Source organism: Neovison vison, chromosome 3, assembly GCF_020171115.1.
Source record: "Neovison vison isolate M4711 chromosome 3, ASM_NN_V1, whole genome shotgun sequence".
Lineage (NCBI taxonomy): Eukaryota > Metazoa > Chordata > Mammalia > Carnivora > Mustelidae > Neogale > Neogale vison.
The window spans coordinates 47254734-47267680 of NC_058093.1; the positions used below are offsets into that span (position 1 = coordinate 47254734).

The 12947-nt window shown below is 47.3% G+C and overlaps 1 protein-coding gene across 3 annotated transcripts in view; it reads right to left on the reverse strand.

Annotated features, from left to right (window-relative positions):
- The window catches only part of LOC122902478 (high density lipoprotein binding protein), a 72981-nt gene that overhangs the window by 35047 nt on the left and 24987 nt on the right, over positions 1 to 12947 (reverse strand). The window contains exons 1-2 of one of the 3 annotated variants that reach the window (XM_044242021.1): positions 5107 to 5174; positions 614 to 678 (exon numbers count right to left, since the gene is read on the reverse strand). The gene's annotated coding sequence lies outside the window, so the exon portion shown is untranslated. Of the gene's footprint in view, positions 1 to 613; positions 679 to 4183; positions 4271 to 5106; positions 5175 to 12947 lie in introns of those variants that run through there. The other 2 variants (XM_044242022.1, XM_044242020.1) reach the window with 2 other exon arrangements.

Genomic DNA, 12947 nt, shown 5'->3' on the forward strand with positions numbered 1-12947 from the left:
TCTTGTCTGGATGTCCTAGCTCTCACGGGTCAGAGTGGACTCAGAGCAGGTGGGACCCGGCCCAAGGGCACACAGTTCCTCAGTTCATGGAAGGCACCAAGCAGTCTCTGCCTCCAGACCCCACGCCTGAGGGCCGGGGTATGCAGTAGGACTCGGGCTCATCCAGGCAGGTGTGTTCACTTCCTCCCTTCAACTCTAGGTGAGCTCCAAGCTACTGTGATGAGGAGAAACCCACTCTTTCATGCCATTATGCTCCAAGTGTCTTTCTCCACCACCATGGCAAAGCATAAGAGAGGTAAGTGATGTAATAAGAGAGTGCTTTTGCCTAATTTTCACAGCTCCGTGAGACCTTGTTCCAAGTTCAAGAAAATTAAGCCCTGCATTCCTCAAGAGAGGCAAGATCCAAATTCAGATAATCCTGAACAAACGTAATTCACATTTGAGATAATAGGTTTAAAACTAGGTGGAAGCCAGATGATGCACCTGAAGGGTGCACGTGGACATGGCTCCTGTCGTTACAGCAAATCTCTCAGGAGCCACTAGAAACGTAATGAAAGAAGGTACACATGCAGCCCAGGGACAAGAAACCTTCAGAAAGGACAGTAACACTTACCAGCAAAACGGTCAGTAGCCAGAGAGTCCGTCCTGAGGCCGCCTATGTCAGCCTGCCAGTTTTTGCTGTGTGGGACAGGAAGGGAGGGCAAACAAGAAGAAAACCAGAGGGAAGTTACTTATCTGCATTCTATAACCCAGATCCTTTTACCTCCCAACCAAAAGAAAGCAAAACGTTATTTATACTTTGCTTACTAATACTAATATTTAGACAAGTTTCTTGGGGGAAAAAAGGATGCTCTGCCCCCAGGCTACTAGCTTCGAACAAAACCTATCACAATAAAATCTAAACCATCCAAAACTTTGAGAGGGCAACTTTTCCCCCTGGACCTGAGGGAGTGATCCCTTAATGTCAAAACTTTTAAATTTGACCATTTTGAAGTAAAATCCTTACACAATTGATGGTTCTCCTGCATGGCTGAGTAATTTCTCCTGTAGTCCCCTTAATCTCTGACTGCTGTGCCACAAAGACAAAGACTCGGTGAACCTGCGCTCCCATGCAGTACAGAATGTGGACCTTGGGGTCCCGAGCTCTTTAGGGTGATTGAGAGCTACTGCCTTTATGAGCTCGCTATGGGTTTGTAGTTACTTTGTTCTCCCTGTTCTCCTGTAAAAGTCCTTCGGTCCCTTCTAATCCACTGGGGATTTAGAAACAAGCCATAAAATAGCAGGGTTGGAAGGAGCCTTCAAAGGCTGTCTGGGGAGGACCAAGAACTACTCTGTGAAGCAAGAGGGTGTGGGCCATCTTGCCTTGGGGACTTCGGGAGAGGGAGGCTTCCCAGTAGGTTACCTGCCGCTTTACACAAACCCCACACACACTCAGTAAAGTGCAAGGAGGTGGATTTTACGATGGGGGTAAGGTAGGTGTCCAAAATGGGAGAATCCACAACAGTAATAAGAAAACCGACTACCTAAATGGAGAATAACATTGCCAAATTCTTGCCAATACAGCGATGCGTAAATCAGAAGCTAGAAGACAGGTTGCGGCAATCAGGGGTATATCAGCAGACTCTGGATTTAAGAGGGTCTCATTATCCAGCAGCGTTTCAGGACTTAAAACAAAAAACAAAAACAAAAAACAAACAAAAACCCGAACAAACAAAAAACCCCACAAATCTCTAAATGCAGGGTTTGAGTCACACAGGCAAAGTATAAACCAGAGAGGTTCTGGCCTCTCTGGGGCCCGAGTCCCACCAGACACTCCTCTGTACCAAGATGGATGGAGAAAAATGAAGATATATTGACCAGGACAACTCTGAGAATCTCCCTCCAACAATGATAGCCCACAAGTTCTAAAGATTAAGACTTTTCTGTGAAATCAAAGTGTCAGAGTAGCACATCCACAGATGGATTTCGATAAGGTATAGAGCACTTGGAATCCCTGGGGTTCCAAGTGTCTAGCCTGTGCACATTTAGCCAGGCTAGGCACAAGATGGAGGTGTTCTAGGTCAAAGTGCCAGCAGCGAACCCAGGACCCAGGTGTCCACCCTGCCCTCCTTGCTCAGAACTCGTACTTGGGCTGTACCTGCTCTTTTACCTGCTGACCTTGCATCTCAACAGCCTCCCACTCCAGGTCATGCTATGTCACTTCCTAAAACCCACAGCCATCTACTCCCTAATGAGAGACAGATGGACAGACAGCTTCTCCACATGACCATGTTCATACCCTCTCCTCTGGGTTTCCACTGACCAGCCTCCCTCCTGCCCTTCTGGACAAGGGCAAATCTTCAGTGCCCAGTGATAACCACGGGTAAGCCTGTAAAATACAGTAACTGTCCATCCCCCCTCCCTCCTCCCAGGAGCAATTTCCACCCTGCACCTAGTGTCACCTAAGATAAGACCAATTCCTAAAAGTCTCTTCTGAGATAGCTCACACACCTTTCAGCAGTCAATTCCAGCCAACTCTTCTACGAAACTCCTTAGTCCAAGAGGCTCAAGAAAGGGTCACCAACCCCACTAAACCTACTAATGTGTCAGAGGGAGAGCCTATCCCAGAGCCTCTAACGACCCCAAGTGTGCACAGGCCCTTGAGCAGCAGAACAGAGTGGATCTCCAGAAAGTCCAGACTTGTCTGACAAGATACGCGGGGTCTCTAGTCCCCAGATTTCCAGTGGCAGTTTATCACAGGTGGAAATGAATGGATCACAAGTAGCAGAGTTAACATCAGAGCTCTGATATCATCAAATAAAGTTTCTCATTTTCTTATAAACTTCTCAAAACCCCACGTTTTTAGAATCTACTTTAAACACATACCTGATAACACATATGTAAATGCAGACCTCCCTCTACCTGAGGCTCTGGGCAGAGACTGTATAAAAGGCCAATGGCAGCCCTCCTAACATGCTCTCAGCATGACTGCCTGCCTGCCTCTACTTCCACAAAGCAGCACCTAAGAAACTGTCCCCCACAGCCTTATGCCCACCCAAACCTGCTCCCTAACAGCTCTCGCTCTGCCTTCACAAACAACACCCAGCAAGATGACTCCCACTCCATCGAGTCCTTGTACGACCTCACCAGTGATCACTACTATCCTCACCAGTGATCACTACTATCTTAAGTTCTCAGGGGACCTTACACAAGCTCCATTATCAAAGAATAGAGGCCAAACATGCTATCACAGTTCCCCACTTAATCTAATAAACTGCTCAAATTGAGCTGGAAAGGGACCTCAGGCACCACTTGACAGCAATCTTTGACTACCACCAGAGAGGAACTGTGCAGCTTTCCAAGGGAGCCCTGCTTCACCTCTGCACAGCTGTCAGAATAGTCTGCCTCATGTAGTGCCAAGATCTACAACTTCTTGCTCCACTCTTGCCACAGAGAACAAGTCCACTCTTCTCTACAAGAGTGCTTCAGACATGTGAAGCCCTTTCTCCTCCAGTTCTTCCCAAGATTGCTCCAAGCCCTTCCTCATTTTGGTTGCTCTCAAGTACTCTCCCTGCAGGAAGCACTGAGATCCACTCACTCAAAGCAAATCTCAAACTACTCTCAATGTGGACTTTAAGTCTTATTTCTCAGAGTGTAAATGTTGGGAGGGGTGCGCAGGGGAACACCTCTCAAAATATAACTAAGCAGCAAACAGAACTAGACCCAAAGGAAGGCAGGCAGACAGAAGCACAGACTCTTCTCTTCCATCAGGGAGAACTGTCAGGCACTCCTATCATGTGGGAGAAACTCAAAAGTCCCAATGACATCTGCAGACTACATCTGAAGCCTGATCCTAACACACAGACAACAGGAAAAGTCTTTAAAGGAAGAATTTTTTTCTCTATTATAAACACTTGTTGATTCTCTGGTGCCGTTCTGCCAATTATATTTTCAAAAGGAAAAGTCTTTGCAAAGAAGTAAAAGCAGGGAAAGAACTTTAGCTCAGCCACCTAATGACAATTTCGCTTCACAAAACTAGACGGGACTGAACATGGATGACATCAAGAACCTCCGGTGGAAACCCAGAACTCCCGTCCTCTTCTTCCAAAATTAAATTTACTTTTATCCCCACACTAAACCTGCAAAGGAATTTTCCCCCCCAAAAGTACTTCTCAAGACCCACAAACCAAGCTTGAGAACAAACCCAAATTCCCCGCGGGCTAAAAGTTCCCAAAGCCCCAAGGCGAGAGCGCGAGGCCCCACGAGGGCCAGGTGAGCGGCTCCAGCGAGTTCCGAAGTCGGCACCCGTCCCGCAGGAGGAACTTTCGCAGATGCCACCTCAGCAGGCCCTCCCACAGGCCACGCGAGCCCGCGGGCGGGGACAGGCTTAAAGGGGCAGTAACGCACTCGGCCTCCCCGCCTTTCATCCAAATTCGGTATTTTTCCGTAATGTATTTTTCGTGCGCGGACCCTGGGGTGCGTCCAAGTTGCGCGGCAGCCCCCCAGGGCAGCAGGCCCACCGACCACGTAGACTGGCAGCAGGTGGAGGTGCAGCTGGGCCTGCACCGGCCCTGCCCTTCGGGACCCGCACTGCACCCCCGGCACCCCCCCTCCCATCCCGGGCCGGAGGGGGGCGCGGAGGGGGTGGAGGGAGCAGTTCGGCGGCCGGACGCCCACGTCACCGGCGCGGGCCCCAGGTCTGCCGCCCCTCCCCCGCACCGGGCTAGGGGGCTGGCGGGGGGTGGTGCGGAGGAAGCGGGACCCCGAGGGGTTGCCTCCGCGGGAGGCGCGGGTGTGTGCGTGTGTTGGGGGGCGAGCGGGCCGGCGCTAGCGACTCGGGAAAGTTTCTCACTCTTCCCAAGCCGGCGCCGCGGCCCATGCGCAGTGCTGACACGTAGCCGCCCCCCGGGTCGGGCCGGGCGGCGGAAAGGGAGGGAGCGCTTGGGAAGGGGGGACGCCCGGTTGGCGGCGGGGGGGGGGGGGAGTTGTGGGGGAGGCGACCGCGGCCCCTCCCCCGCCCGGCGCTCCACGTCGGCAGCCCGCGCCCCTCCTGTCCCGCGCCCCAACTTCCCCGCGCGCCCCCTCCGCGCTAGCGCCCGCCCCCGCCCCCCTGCGGCCAGTGCTCACTGCTCGGGGTCGGCCCGTCCGTACCACCGTCCCGCCGCCCGCCGCGGAGAAGCCGGGCCGCGCTCCGAGACCGGCGACCGGGCCCCCGCGGCTATATAGGGCGGCGGCTCCAATCCCGCCGAGACACGTCAGGCGGCGGCCGCCCCGCCTCGCCCCGCCTCGCCCCGCCCCCGCCGCCGCCGCCGCGCCCACGCCCCGCCCCCGCCGCCCCCCGTGGGGTACCCACGCGCGGCCCCGGTCCCGCCGGGCCGGGGCGAGCGGTCAGGGTCTGGACCCAACTCCGGAAGGGCTCCGTGGCTTCCAGAGTGGGTGGTGGGGTCGGAGACTTGAGAAATGCACCCCCCAACCCCCACCACCTCCGGAGCGCGGCGCGGAGACCCGCACCGGCCGGCCCAGTCACTGGCAATACCGCCTGCCTCCCCACCCGAAAAAGAAACGAGACCGCGAAGGACAACACAAAGGAAATTAACTGCCGCCTCCTCCTGTGCACGGATGGACGCTGAGGCGGCTCCAACCGAACCCAAGTCCGTGCCCCATAAGTTCGGAGCAGCTTCCTTCCGGGTGCTCCCGGGGGGTTCAGCTCCTGGTGTAGCTCATCACCTCCACAAGTAGCCCCACTCGCTGACCACCCTCCTTATGTCCATAGTGCATGCTGTCCGCATGGAGGTAAGAAGAGGTATGCCTACTACGTGCCCAGCCCAAGAGCCAGCAGGAGAATCCCCTCCCCTCCAGGGGCTTCCACCCTAGACGAGGAGATGGCTGATCAGGTCTGCGACCCTTGCGTAATAAATAACTGCACTGTTTGATTTTTTTAAAATCAAGGGCGGGCCCAGCACAGTAACCTGTAGACATCAGCTTGTACCTTTGATGGAAGTGTCCTGAGCAGAGTCCTACACACATTACGTGAGTGCTCCACACAGGGCAAGAGCATGGGATTATGGGCAGAAGAGGCCGGCTTCAGCAGGAAGCCCACAGCCGGGTCAGCACAGCTGGCAGCTCTCATACAGGTGTTGTTGAGGTGGGGAGGATGACCGGAATTTGAAGTGGGAGAAAGCGCGACCAGATGTACTTTTTTCAGTGGAACACAAAGTGTTGGGGGGAGGGGGGTTAGGCCACTGCAGTTGTTCAGTGTGAAGGTGACACCAGCTTTCAGTTGTGGTTGGCAATGGTACATGAACTAGGTGGCCAGATTTGGAAGGTAGCACCAAGAAGTTCCTCACTAACTGAAGGCAGAGCCTGATAAGAGTTAAGAACGGGGGGGAGGGGCACCTGGGTGGCTCAGTCAGTCGGGAGCCTAGGGGCTCAGTCATTAAGCCTCTGGCTTCCACTCAGGTCATTATCCCAGGGTCCTAGGAGTCCCACATCAGGTGCCCTGCTCATTGGGAAGCTTGCTTCTCCTTCTCTCTGGAAGACCAGACTGAAAAGGGAGGAGTGTGCTGCAAAAAGCTGCCTTGGGGATGTGATGTGAGATGCCCACTGGATGGCCAAGTGCAGATGTCAAGTCGGAAACTGCATGTGCAAGCTGAAGGTCAGGGGAGAAGCCCAGCCCAACCAGCAGGAGTCCCTCATGACATCACTGCGGAAGAGAAACTATGTGAGGCAGTCAAAAATCCACCCTGTAGAGCCAAGGACATCATCATCAAAGCACTGCCCCAAGTCCCTAGGGTGGGACCTGGACAGATGGCATATCCTTACACTTGGAAGAACCTCCTGAAGCACCAAGCTCTTCAGCATCCCTTACTATGGTTATTAGTGTTTGCAGGTAGTCCTTCCATGGAGACTAACCAACCAGCAACTCAGACAAGTGTGTTTTTTTGTTTTGTTTTTAAAGTCAGTACTGTGTGTATATGTGTGTGGCGGAGGAGGGGGGGCAGGCGGTAAGGGTTGAGAGGGAGGAAGAGGGGAGGGATTCCCAAACAGTTGGCAGGTCAACTGTCAAGAAACTTTCAGTGAAGCTTGGCAATCACCACAGTCAGATGGCTTACATGGTAGCTGCTGCACAGAAACCCTTAAGAGATGTAAAAAGACACTGTAAAAACAGATGTTGAATTTGTGGTACAGACCATCCCAGGATGCTTCTTTGCTGATCATTATGACCAGCTTTTCTTCCCAGCAAGCTTCAGCGCATTAAACTAATAGTTTGTAGAGGCAGATTTTGAGAGCGCTGGGTCCAGCAACAGTCACACCAGATAATGTGTGAGGAAACCCCCTATGGGTACCTCAAAAAGGGAACATCAGTCTGTGACATTTGGGTTTTTAGCTCTTAAGGGGGATATACATGGGAGAAGATGTGGGCTTGCTCAAGTTAAAATTTAGAACAGCATCCCCAGCCCCACAGAGCCATGGCCCTCAAAAGAACTCTCAACAGAAGGTAGGCCATTTGGGGGGGAAAAAAAGAAAAAAACAAACCCACCAGCATAGAGACTTTCCAATCTGCTTTACCAGGTGGTGGGAGCTCCTCTTGAGTATCAGCAACCATGGACTAATACTCAATAAAGATTTAGGGCTCAAGTCCTTACAACTCCCATTTTTCTAGGACCCCAACAGCCCAAATCTAGGAATTAGCAACACAGAAAGCATCCCCACAGAGCAGAAAATAAACCTCATACCAGGCTACAAGTCATATCCACAAATCTATCCACAATGTAGAAGGCTGTAAGTCCAAAATTCAGAAACGACGATGACTGAAGTTGGATTAGACTCAAGAACTTCAGACGACAGAACTATCAGATTGAGACTGTAAAAAAAATCCTAGTGATTAGAGATGTAAAACAAAAAGGTGGCCTTTAAAAACTGTCAAGAGATAGAATAAATGCAAAGGGTTAAGAGCTAATAATAAGAGCGGAGCCTGGGTGGCTCAGTTAGTTATGCATCTGGCTTTTGGTTTTGGCTCAGGTCATGATCTCAGCTTTTGCTTGAGATTCTCTCTCCTCTCCCTCTGTTCCCCATACTCCCTCGCATATGCTTGCGGTCTCTCAAATTAATAAAGTCTTAAAAAAAAAAAAAAAACTACAGATAAGAGAATGAGAAAGTCCAACATAGTCTAATAGAAGTTCCGAAAGAAGCCATCACAAGGAACAGAGCAGTATTGGAAAAATAGCAGGGAAAATTCTAGGATGTAATGATAACCTCCTTCCCCCATGCAAGAAATACAGCAGGTAGCTGGCAACACCCTTTAAAATAATCCACCCCAAAACATGCCAAAGACAAGAGTAGAACCTAAAAGCGACTAGAGAAGAGGCAGCTTACCTACAGTGGAACACCAGGAGATTGCACACCTGCCAGAGGCCAACAAGCCAACACCTGTAAACTATGCTGAAGCAAGTACCTGTCGATTCAGAACCCTTTCTGTCATTTAAAGACATTTAGACTATGAGCAAGCTATTGCTACAGATGGATGGCTGCTGGAGTAACCACTGAAGGGACAGGCTCTGGGAAGGAGGAAGCGAGAGCCAGAGAGTCCTGCCAGGAAGAATACGGACAAAGAAACCAGTAACCCCGATAAAGTGAAACAAGCGCTGACCACATACTAAACAATAAAAATCGGGAGGAAATTAAAATACAAAATGTAATTAAAATAGTAAGCAGCAACCAAATATAAGATGAAAGGAAGAAACTGAAGTTGGAATATTTCAGATCATTATTTGAGAAAAGGTTAGAAATACTAATTTTAGACCTTGTTGAATTAATGAAACAAACTTAAAAATAATCTAGTGGAAGCACAATTTTTAACTTTCAAATAAAAAAATCTAAACTCCTATTCAAACAGAAGTTCCTGGCAATGTTCTAGATCTTGGATGAGATCTAACTTAGTGGATCTACTAATGGTGTAGTAGATTCAGAGGTATTCACTACATTATACATGATTACTTACCAGTCACATTACTTTGTATTAGTAATTATTAACTGAAAGAAATGAAAAAAGAAAACAGAATAGGAAGCAGGAGAAGTAAAAGACGAGCAAGGCAAATGAAGCACAAAATATGGAAGAAATGAATCCAGATGTGGTAATAATCTAATGTAAATACAAAACCAAGCTAAAAGCTAATTCAGCCACCTAAACCATATGGACACAGAGGCTGAAAGTCAAGGGATGGAAAAATAGTCCAGGCAAGTCCTAACTGATGAAAGTTGAGCTAGCCATATTAATTTCATATAAAGTAGGCTGTAGAGTAAGAACTAAGAAGGTCAAGATTAAAAAACCCAAGTCAGTTCCAAGTACAATTATGTACATATCAAATAATACAGCTACAAAATTTATAATATAAGAACAGGAAGGTCACTAGAAGTTGACATATCTAGGATTACAGACAAAGGCAAACTCAGCTCACAGATTATGAAGATTAAAACTGTACAGAAAATTAAAACAATGTAGTTAATGAATCTACTTCATTGGATTATGTAATCCTTCACCCAATTATTAGAAATGACCTATTCCTCTCAATCCTAATAGAATTTTTATAAAATCTGGCCAGCAGCTAGCACAAAACAAAAACAATTAACAGCATAACATTCTCTAAATACAAAACAATCAATTAGGAGTCAACTTAAAATTTTAAGAAGCCTGGAAATTTAAAAAGTTGCTTCTAAATAACTCATGGGTCAAAGAAGAAATCTGAAAATATTTAGAACTAAACAATAAGCAGTTCCTTATCCAAACTTGCAGAATTAAGCCAGAGTGTTGCTTGGACACAAGTTTATAGCCTTAAGCCATAATATTAGTGAAGAGGGAAAAGTAAAAATTTAATCATCCTCTCCTGAAATTAGAAGAACAAAATAAATCTAAAGAAAGTTTAAATTAATACAGACAAGAAATTAATGAAATTATGAGATTAATTAATGAGACATATGAGAGAGAATAAAACTTACAAAAGAGTCTTTAGAAAGATCAGTTAGATCTCTGGGCAGATAGTGACCAGTGGGGAAAAAAATAAGAACAGGTACAAACAGGCAATACTAAGAATTGAAGGGGGTCAAAACTAAGGCCACAGCAGAGACTCTGAAAAATCATACAAGAATTCTACTAAGACAAGCATTATCAAAAACTTGAGGGCACTTGGGTGGCTCAAGTGTCTGCCTTTGGATCAGGTCATGATCCCAGCGGTCTGGGATGGATGGGGACTGCCTGCTCAGTGGAGTCTGCTTCTCCCTCTACCCTTCCCTGCCTGCTTGTGCACACACTCTCTTTCAAATAAATAAAATCTTGAAAAAAAAAAACAAAACACAAAACTTGAACACTCACATACACACGTGCACACACACACACACACACACACCTTGAAAACAGAGGAAATAGGCAACTTCAGAGTTAGAAATGGAGTTTATATAACCAATCCTCCTAAATTTTCAAAGAAACAAATATAAAGATCTCAGCAGAGAGGCCCACCTGCTTTCATAAGGAAGCCCTAAGAAATTACCTTCCCAATTCACTTACAAAGCTAGGAGGAATTTAGTATTTCCTAGACAAGGATAACAGGAGAAAAGAATGTATTACTTCATAATCTATCAAACTGTTCTAGAAAGTCAAAACAATACATAACTATAATGTCCATTTTATTCCAATCATGCAAGGTGGTGTAATACTGGAAAGATTAAGTAGGGATGGGCACCTGGGTGGCTCAGTTGGTTGAGCGTCCGACTCTTGATCTCAGCTCAGGTCTTGATCTCAGGGTCGTGAGTTCAAGCCCCACTTTGGAGCCTACTTAAAAAAGAAAAGACAAGACAAAGTAATTTACCACATTATTACACCAGGGCAAGAATGATTTTTATCACCTCATAATATTCAAATGAAGAATCTGATAGAATCTGCCCATTCCTCATAAAAAGGAAAAATACACGGACATCTCCCTAGCTAAATGTTAGACGCCTACCAGAAACTCTCATGAGAAGCATTCACTTTAGGATTGCAAAGACCAACAGGGTTGCAACTGGGCAATTTCCCTATTCTAACCTAGGCTAGAGATGCGAGCCAGGGCAGGAAGGCAAGAAGAAACTGAGAAACTGGAAACAACTGTCCAAGTACAAGAGCCAGGAGGAGCTATGGATACACTATTAGAGCTCAAAGTTTCCTGGAAACAGGATCAGTACACAGAATCAAACATGTTCCAAAACACCAGCAACATCAGAACATCAGAAGTCAATCTAATAAGAAAATAACAGGATTTATAGAGAAGGCTCTAAAAACCTTTTTCAAAATACAGAAAAGACCTAAAAATAAATGGAGAAATGCCACATTCACCTATCTAGGAAGACTTCATCATAAAGACCATACTTCTCCCCTAATCAGACTAGAAATTCATGCAACTGCAGCGTAAACCTCAGAAGGGGGTGTGCAGGTGTGTGTACATATGGAATTTTGCAACATTTAATGCAATTTTTATTTAGGTAATATTACTATCTACCATTTTTTTTTAAAGATTTTATTTATTTCTTTGACAGAGATCACAAGTAGGCAGAGAGAGAGGTAGAAGCAGGCTCCCTGCTGAGCAGAGTGTCCAATGTGGGGCTCAATCCCAGGACGCTGGGACCACGACCCGAGCCGAAGGCAGAGGATTCAACCCACTGAGCCACCCAGGCACCCCTCTATCTACCATTTTTATAATACTGTATTGTGTAACAATATTTCTGTAAAAAATTTTTAGAATATTTACATATGCAATTATATTTATTCAACAAATCTTATACAAAAGATCAAAGGCCAAGAACAGCCAATTACAGCTGAGGAAAATAAGGTAGGGAGAACTTGCCCTCCCCAATACCAAGCTTTCACAGCTATAGTAATTCAGGCAGTGTGATGCAGGACAGAGAACAGTGGAGCAGGTGGGAGGCACGACGCAGACATCCTAACAGACACTTCTATTAAGATGAACTTGTGGACAAATTACAATTGATGCCTCCGTGAGAACTGGCTATCTAGATGAGGAAAAGTGTAGGTCCTTACTTTATACACTCACAGAGCCTTCTAAGGCTGAAGATGCAAACACCATGAGACAGTAATCCCACTTTTTTTTTTTTTTTGGAAGATTTTATTGTATTTTATTTGTGAAAAATTTATTTATTTATTTGACAGAGAGACACAGCGAGTAAGGGAGCAGAAGCAAGGGGAATGGGAGAGGGAGAAGCAGGCTTCACGCCGAGCAGGGAGCCTGATGTGGGGCTTGATCCCAGGGCCCTTGGATTATGACCTGAGTCGAAGTCAGACACTTAACGACTAAGCCACCCAGGTGCCCCTGGAAGATTTTAAGTAAACTCTACACCCAATACAGAGCTCAAAAACTTAAAATCCTGAGATCAAGAGTCGCACACTCCACCGACTGAGCCAGCCAGGCGCCCCAATAATCTCACTTTTAGATGTCTACTTTTGGAAAAAAGCTTTCCCGTGTGAGTAAAGGGAAACCTAGACAAGGATGCTGTCCTCATAGCACCCTGGTGGCGACAGCCAACAATACCCTGTCAATGGCTAAACACAGATAAAGGTGTGTGATTTGGGCTACTTTTTTTTCTACCCTCTTTGCTAGAGCTAATGACCTGATGGGACTCCATGGAGTGGAACCTTGCTGAGGGAGGTCAGGAAGAACAATGGACCAGAGAACACCTCCGAGGCCATGGGGGCTGTCAGGTCTGATCCTTGCTCAGAGGCTGTGCGATCCTGTAAGAGGCAGGCACTGAGGGATGGGAATGTTTTGCACAGTCTGCTGTCCCACACTGATTGTGGTGGTTGGGTCTGGGCAAAGAAGAGTATGCTTTCATCCCATTCTGAGAGCTCAGAAACATAAACTCATTTTAGGATTCAACTTATTCCTCCCTGGCTTTAAACTGTAGTGGCAGGTTGACTAGGAGGA